The sequence below is a fragment of the Colius striatus genome, chromosome 1 (genome assembly GCF_028858725.1).
Source record: "Colius striatus isolate bColStr4 chromosome 1, bColStr4.1.hap1, whole genome shotgun sequence".
Lineage (NCBI taxonomy): Eukaryota > Metazoa > Chordata > Aves > Coliiformes > Coliidae > Colius > Colius striatus.
Window position 1 is genome coordinate 203,647,611 of NC_084759.1, and position 9,121 is coordinate 203,656,731.

The window sequence follows — 9,121 nt, forward strand, 5'->3', positions numbered from 1 at the left end:
CTTGTGTCATCTGCACCTGAGGCCAGTTCAGCATCCCCCAGTGATGTACCCAGAGTGGCATTAGAAAGGAGCACAGGAAGACAACCTCTTCAGCTGGGGCTGAGGCTCTGCAGAAGGCCTGGGAGCCACAGGAGCACCATGAGACACAGACCTTCATCTGTCTTTATATTCTCCCTTGGTCTCCATCCAGCCTTCTCCTCTCCTCTTTGAATCTTACTGTCCTGCTTCTCTTCCCCTCCTGACTGCCCTGGACCTCACAGTGCTGCCCTCCCCCTTCCCCCAGTCCCTGTCTCAAACCTTGCCTTCAGTTTCACCATCTTGAACTTCACCAGACCTCCACTCCTATATGAAATATCCTATCCATGTATTTATTCCTGTATCATAAATCTATATAGCAGATGCCCTCATATGCTCTGTGTTCCTGTAGCACAACCTATATACGATGGGCAGATCACTGTGACTTAATCACACAGATCATCTGCAGTTTCAGAAGGTTCAAAAACATCATTGGCTGCATGGTATTTATTCTCCTGGTACTGGTGGTCCTGTCTGCTTTCCCATCTTCCTTGTGTCAACAGCAATTTTTCAAGCACAAGACCCCCTGCTTCCTCCCAGGGATAGCTTTGTACCAGAAGATGGAAGGGAAATGAAAGCTCTTCCCTCTGAACAAAATCTCTACTGCAGTCAAAATGATTTTTGGCCTCAAATGGGACATCCAACACAGGCCATTTCTCTGAGCCCCATTTCCCTGACCCCCATTTCCCACTGGGCAGAGACAGGGTCAGAGGGACTGTGGATCATCCTTGGTCTCCAGCCTGGTTCATTCACTCCATATCCCCCAGCTGACTTTCAAGGCTGTGTTGAGGAGTTTGCCAGAACCCCACACCCTTCCCCATCCAGCTGTCTGTTCTGCCAGAAAGAAGGTCTCCTTCAAGACAGACTTTGGGGGAGCAAATCAGCACTTCAGGTGACATCTGATTTACGAGCAGTTTGTGAATCTGAACCAGCCACCTTGATAGACCAGCAAGACTTCCTCACACTTGATTCTCCTTTGAGCCTCAGCATTCACCCTTCTAGAGGTGGAATGCTGACAAAGCCACAGGGAAGACCTTCAGGAAGGAGGTTTTGGAGGAGGGAAGAAGGGTGGATGTCATGAATGAAAGGAGAGAGAAAGCTCTCCTCCAGTGCACAGGATGGGATAGCTCAGGAGATACAGGAGGGCCAACAACTCCTTCCTTCCCTACACTTGAAAGGATTGAACAACGGCAATGGTGAAAGAATGGATTAAAAAGAAGGCAGATCCACAGTTTGGGTGTTCAGGCAAGATGTCACACAACCCCTGTATTGCCTGAATTACCCATTACCCACTTGGGTGACAGGCATTGTAACACTGTAGGACACACCATGTACCATTTCAGTGTAACCAGACTCATGCATTCTGCTAATAATTGGCATCCAAGCCCAGAGAGGTTGCAAGAAGTGATAGCTCCTGGACTGCAGCACTTGTCTCACACCACCAATCCTGGGTGTCATCACCCCACGGTGATTAAAGCTCCCTGGGGCTGAGGTGAGCACACACAACATGGAGGTGAAGCTCAGAAGATGCTGAGATTTGAAGACCAAAGCTTCACAGAGGAGCAGAGGAGAGGGAACCCACAAAGCTCTGCAGAGGCTGGAATGTGTGAAAGGGAAACCACTGCATCTGTGTTAGGTGGTTTCTCAACTCAGAGGCTGGGGAAACATAGGGTTGCAAATCACTTGCTGGGCAAAGGGTGTAAAGCATCTTCAGAGAGGGGTTACTCGTGTGACTAGGGCTGATGTGCTGCTGCTGGGAGGATCTTCCCAGCTGCCCCAGGCAGGGAACTCATTTCTTTTCTGATTCCTGGAAAGCATAAAGGGGAAAAAGGGCTTATTTTCTCTTCATCTTTCCAGAAGAGACACTACTCACAAGGAAAGGAAGCTCCTCTCCACATGGCCCACATCTTGCCCAGGGAGGAGGAGGATGGGGCACAGCCTCAGAGCCATTCATTTTCTGCAGCCATACCTAGAAATTGTCCTCAAAGCATCACTTTGAGTTATTAAAGCACCCTGTAACTGAAACAGGGGTCACTGGCTGACTGACATGACACCACGTTGCAACTCAGCACCCAGGGGAGTTTTCAGAGGCTTCTTGCCCTATGAAAAAGGAGAGTTATGTTTCTGTGCAGAACACAAAGACACATCTAACATCCCACATGCAGGCAGCTGCTGGCTCAAGGCTGTGACAGAGGACTGTGAGAGCTGGGCTTGCTCACAGGCTCCCTCCTGCATGACTTTTGACAGTATTTGTCCAACACGCTGTCACTGCAGCCTCAGAAGGATTCAGACACTGACTATGGGAACTCTTGTTGATGTTCACAGGCCAACACAACTCCCAAGAGCAAATACCAGCCACGGATGAGAAGTGGAGGGAAGTTTTCCCCTCCCATGTTTTCTGAGCTAGAAAGGCCTTTAGCCACGGATGGGAAACCTGCTGACAGGGGCCATGTGGGGCCATCAGCACCGACACTTGTGGTGAGAAAGTGAAGGCAGAAGTTGAGAAGGTCACACAGCCATTTCTTACTCCTGAGTGGGAAAGAACAGCAAGGTCTTCTTTGGAGCAAGTGCAGTCTAGGGCTGGGGGCAGCAGGGTGCCTCAGTGAGCTGCTCTCATCTGCACAGTGCTGGCACCCAGAGAGCAGCTCCCAGGCATCCTGCCCAGCCGCCTCCCACGAGGCAGAGCCCTGCTTAGTGTGGGGTGAGGGCAGGAGGATGTTTTCCAGGATGTTCCATATCCCTAATCCCTCTTGGGACGAACCTCAGTGCCATTCTTCCCCTCTGAGGCGATGCCATGGCAGGGAGCAAGCAGCAGTGCTCCGTTTGCATCAGGGCACTGGGCGGACAAAGCCCTGTGGGGAGAGCTGGGGGAGCAGATAAAAAGCCTCATTTCCTGGAGATGGAAGATGAACTGACAGGCATGTATTAGCCCTGCAGCACACCTGGCATGCCAAGCATTGTTTTCCCTGGTAGCAACTTTCCCCTGCAGCAGTGCTGGTGATGGACAAACCTCTAACTCCTACAGCAACTCACCACCAAGGCCCACTGACAAGCCCCAAAGAGGTATCTCTCCTCCAAACCCCCCTCTGGCCAGAAATACCTTTTGCTTTTTTTAATGAGGACCAGGGCTGTTTGGATGAGTTTTGTCCCAGGCAGGCTGCAGCATTCACTCATCCCTGCATCCCTCTGGTCCCCATGACAATCTCTGGAGGTACTAAGGGATGCCTGAGGGTGCTGAGGCCAGAGGTTATGTGCATGAGAGCATTCACTGCAGCTCTTCACCTAAAAAAATGACCCATTGGATTCATTTTCCCTGCTTTTGCTCCACGTAAAACTGATGTCTGAGTAGACTAGAGTCCAAGCAGAGTTGTCTAGCACTAAGTCAATCAGTCCTGGCTGAATTTTCACATCTTCTTACCCTCAGGCATCCTGACAAAGAGCAGAGGATAAGTAAAAAAAGCCCCACTCCTGCAGCCAGCCCAGTGAAACAAAACCCATCTACATTTCACTGCTGGGATTAAAGTGTGCTGGCACTCCAATTTAGAGCTGCTGCTGCAAGTTCAGGTCCCAGCAATGAAACTAAACAGTGGAGCTGAACATGTGAAGGCAGGATGTTTAGTTTTGCTGTTAACATGAGCCCAGAATCTTCATTTAAAAAAGCCCAGTCAACCAAACAAGAGGAGCAGAGGAGTGTCAAAGCCCAAGGAGGTGATGCAGGGACTGAAGGGGGCAGCAAGGGAACCTGTGTCCTGTACTCACAGAATGGTTGAGGTTGGAAGGGATGTTTGGAGATCCTCTGGTCCAGCCCCTCAATGAACCACCTTCAGATGCTTCATCATTCCTAGTGCAATGCCATCCCCAGCTCCAGAGGCAACGTAAAAGCAGAGAAGTCCTCAGGCACAGCTGCAGGTGCAGAGGGCAGAACACTCACAATGCTCTGTCCCCAGGCTAAAATTCAGCCAACAGAAAAGCTGTCTCAACTCTTCTGGCCTGACCCAGGGTCACTAAACCTGGTAGAAATAGGTGGGCAGTGACACAGCCACTGTTAGGGAGCTGGTCTACATGGCTTTCAGGACCAATTGCAGTAGAGTTGCATGTACAAGGAGACATGAAGCCAGCTGGGATGCAGGAGGCATCTGTTGTCGTGCCATTATGTGGCATTCATCACTATAGAATGAATCATAGAATCATAGAATCATAGAGTCATAGAATGGTGGGGTTGGAAGGGACTTTTAGAGATCATCCAGTCCACCCCCCCTGCAGAAGCAGGGTCACCTAGATCAGGTCACACAGGAACATGTCCAGGTGGGTCTTGAAGCCCTCCAAGGAAGGAGACTCCACACCCTCCCTGGGCAGCCTGGGCCAGGGCTCCCTCACTGAAACACTGAAATGGTTTTTCCTTCTGTTTAAATGGAATTTTTTGTGTTCCAGCTTCATCCCATCACCCTTTGTCCTGTTGCTGGATACCAAAGATAAAAGTCCTGCCCCAACCTCCTGACACCCACCAGTGAGATATTTGTCACTATGAATGAGATCCCCCCTCAGTCTCCTCCAGACTAAACAGCCCCAGGTCCTGCAGCCTTTCCTCATAAGGAAGATGCTCCAGTCCCCTGAGCATCTTGGTAGCCCTGCACTGGACTCTCTCCAGCAGTTCTCTGTCCCTCTTGAGCTGAGGAGCCCAGAACTGGACACAGGACTCCAGATGAGGCCTCATCAGGGCAGAGTAGAGAGGGAGAAGAACCTCCCTTGACCTGCTGCCCACACTCTGCTTGCTGCCCCCAGGCTGCCATTGGCTTCTTGCCCACGAGGGCACGTTGCTGGCTCATGGTCAGTTTATTATCCACCAGCACTCCCAGGTGAGTCTCTGCAGAGCTGCTCTCCAGCAGGTCAATCCCCAGCCTGTGCTGGTGCAGGGGGTTGTTCCTTTCCAGCTGCAGGACCCTGCACTTGTCCTTGTTGAACCATGCAGCCCTTCAAGATTTGGTAGGAACCATAAGCACCAATTTGCTTTTTCTAGTTGTAAAGCTTGTTTGTTTCTCTCCAGCTCATCTCCCTCCCCTTGCCCTCCTGCCTGCAGCCTCTGCTTCCTGCTGTGAAGGTTTCCAGACACGTGGAAGAAATATCTGGGCATACATGTTGCTTCTCCTGCTGTATTCCCATGCAGCTCCTGAAACATGTGCTCCACAGAGCCTGGAGACAGTTGCCTAAGCTCTGCACAGGCAGGAGTGAAGCAGCTGAAGATGAGGAGGGTTTTGGTTCATGGTTCTTCTGGCCACAGAATCTGCAAGAGCTGAAGGGTTGTTGTTATGGGATCAGATGTTACGGGATCCCATCTGAGCCTGAGAGGGACTGAGAGAGCCAGTGTTGGCTAGCCAGTGGTCTGGCATACTTGCAGATAACTCTCCCTAATTCTTTAACTGACTGTTTTGTGGGGTTTGAGTGATTTCAGTCAGGTCAGATCCAGGCCTGGGGTCAGATCTCATAACAGACTGGGGCCTGAAGATGTTCTTTCCTTTTGGGATCAGCAGAATGTGCCTCAACCATGTTACATGTTCGACCATTTACAGCATCAGAGGCAACAGAAACATCTCCTTTGCTGGGACTTGATTCATTTTTGGGTTTCTTTTGGCTTGGTGCATGAAGATGAGTCTCAAACCTGACTTTCCCCTGTCTAGCCAAATCCATGGGCTTCATATGTAGTGCCTGAGTGGCATGTTAGTGCTACCAGCAGAGATTCTTGCTCCTGTGGTTCCTTCCACACAATGCAACAGGGACATGATGGGGCAGGGTCCCCACCTGAGAGGATTCCCCTTTCAGAGTGCTGCCTGAGGAAGGATCACAGCTACTAACTGCTGTGGCACCAGCAGGATGGGGTTTATTTCATGATATGGCTTCTACCATCATCCATGTGGTTTGTCCACCTCAAGGAGAAGAGGATGGGGAATGGGATGGGAGAACATCTGTCCTGGAGCAAAGGAGATGGAGGTGCAGCAATGAGAAGGTTGGTGGCGTGAAGGAAAAACATCTTTCCTTTGAGGTTGGGACTCACCTGGAGATTAAAACCCCACTGTATCCACGTAAACAAAGTGTCTGAGTGTCCACCACAGCCAGAGAGGCTGTGGTCAGTGGATGTGACTCAGCTGGCAAAACACAAGGGCAGAGCTGACCACACACAGGTGTCTGGAGCTGCCCAAGGTGCCTCAGAACATCTGAGAAGCCCACAAATGCCCAGCAGGTACCACACAGGTTGTATGGAAGCTCATGTCCTCCTCTGCTGGAGCAGAGATGGAGCTCAGAGGCATCTAAACTGTCATGAGACACTTGTATATAGGCAGTTAAATCACACCCACGTGGCCTTCTCTGAATCTAGTGAAGCACAGAGCTGCCTGTTTGGCACATCTTTGTTCCTCTTGTTACCTGCAGCCAGCCCTTCCCACATCAGGGTGGACCAAGAGGTCTCTTAGGTTGGAGTAGAAAGCAACAGCGTTCTCCACTCCACACTTGTGCTCTTAAATCTCCTCAGGTAGAAACCAGAAGAGCACAGGCATTTCTAGCAGCAGTCCTGCCTGCTGCCCCAGACCCCGTGGGTTACTCAGCATGGGGAGCAAGAGCCCTGTTCTGGCTGGTGACCAGGGTCCCTTAAGCAGGGTGCAGCAGCCCTGGCCACGTTGCCCTCTGTGCAGGAGTCTGTCAGCGCAGTACGGTGCCGCAGAACCAGCTCTCGACCTGCTCCTTCTCACAGAGCACAAAGGCTTCAGATGCCTCTCTCTGAAGAAAAATAAGAGAGAGAAAAAAAAAGAAAACAGCAGCTGCACTTGTTTTTGCTGCAGGAAGTTCTCAGTGATGAGGAGAAAAGAAAGTTCCTTTCAAAAACAAGGCATTCATTAGCAGTTCTTGTTCTCTGCTTCGCAGTCACCACTGGAGCCATCGCAGTATCACATCCTTTTCTGTGCCTGCCATCTGTCCTGCTGCTGCTCCAGCAGACACTAATGCCCTCTGCAGTGACAGGCACCTCCACTCCTCACAAACAAAACCTTGCACTCGTTTTGTTTTCCCTCTTGGTCCTTCTGGGAGACTCATGTCCCTCCCTTCTCACCTCAATGAGTACTGCTGGCAGTCATTTGTAGCTGTTGAGCTAAAGATACAGCAACATCTAATATTGTACCTCCTGTTTCCAAACCAGCACTTAGACAAGAAAACCTATTTCTTCATTACAATGATGTTTTACATACCATGAACCTGCTACCACACCTTCTCTGCTGGTGATATTCCTTCCTCTCCATGCTTGTCTGTTCTCCCAACTATCTCTACTTTGGCCACACATTCGAAAGCACCACTAAAAAGGACCAGTTTGGGAGTCTCTGATGCAAATTCATTACATTGGGCTAAAAGTGCCTGGACTGTCTTCCAGCAATTCCCACCTGTGGCCTCACCACCAGGCCCCCAACTCCAGTGCTGCATGGTTCTGCTTCCTCCTCATCCCCTAATAAGGAGCTGAGCAGATGCTGACAGTGTGGCTCTGCCACTAACCAGAAAGATCTGGAAGTATAAAACCCCCAAACCACAATTACTTCTTTCATGGAATAACAAAATCAAGGTTTCTGTTGTGACAAGGTTTCTACTGGGTATTTAACCCATCAGCATGGGACTGGTGTATGGGAATAATCTTGCTGGTTGTTCCCCATGGAGATGCCCTCAAGATGCAACCACGGCTGTGCCTGCCCCACAGCTGACACAGCCCTGGGCAGTGGCTGCTGGGCAATGTGCTGGGACCAGAGAAGTGTGGTCCTTCATCACAGAATTCCAGGATGGTGGAGGCTGAAAGGGTCCTCCAGAGCTCATCCAGCCTGCTAAAGCAGGTTCCCCTGGCTCAGGGGGCACAGGAACGTGTCCAGGGGGGTTTGGAAACCTCCCGAGAAGGAGCCTCCACACCCTCCCTGGGAAGCCTGGGCCAGGGCTCCCTCACCTCAGCACCAAAGGAGTTTCTCCTGTTCCTGTGCCAGAGTTTGTGCCTGTTACCCCTTGTCCTGTCACTGGCCACCATAGAAAAAAAATTGGCCCCATCCTCTTGACATCCATCCTTTAGGTATTTATGAGTGTTGGTAAGGGCTCCTCCCAGCCTTCTCTTCTCCAGGCTGAACAGCCCCAGGACCTGCAGCCTTTCCTCTTCACACACATGTTCCATCTCTTCAGCATCTTGGTGGCCCTGCACTGGCCTCTCTCCAGCAGTTCCCTGTCTCTCTTGTGCTGGGGAACACAGAACAGGGCACAGGACTCCAGATGAGGCCTCAGCAGGGCAGAGTAAAAGGGTAGGAGAACTTCCCTTATCTGAGAAACATTATTTTTGTCCATCCAAGCTGATATGGACTGTTGTCTTGTGTCTTCTGCTGATGTCCTGTCTTCTCCAGCAACCCTGAGGCACCATGTGCATCCTTGTGCCCCTTCTCCTGTGAAGGGCTCATTGCCATTCCCTGTGACTGAGCTCCTCTGGCATGGTCTAGCTAACAAAACACCCTGAAATTTCTCTGCTAGAGACATGGGGCTGAGAAGAACCAGCAAATCCACTTCTATTCTGTCAGGCTGGCACAGAGTCTTGTGGTGGCCAGAGCAGCAAGCCCTGGCATTTCCCAGCAGCATGACCTGCTATGGCAGAACTGCAACGACTGAGGCCTGTACCAACATGGGCAGAGCTCCAGCAAGACTTGTTATTGAACTACAGTGCTGGCAGCTGCTGGGGAAGAGGCTGACTTTGTGTCAAAAACCTCTCTGAAGCAGCAGACAATGGGAGAAGTTTGTAGGATATGTTTATTTCCAAACATGCCAGGGAATTACCCTGACCTGCAGCTGGTAAGCACTTGGAAGGAACCTTTCCCAGAGGTGTGCAGGGGCTTAAAGGTGGGCTGTGGCTATGTCAGCCCCGTGGGAGAGCTCAGGGTGTGAGTGGAGATGAGCCCAGGACACAGGGAGGAGAGGGATCCTCCACATTTCCAGGGCTGAAAGAAGGAAATGACTTTTTATTGCTCATCTTCATAGGCAAGAACATCTC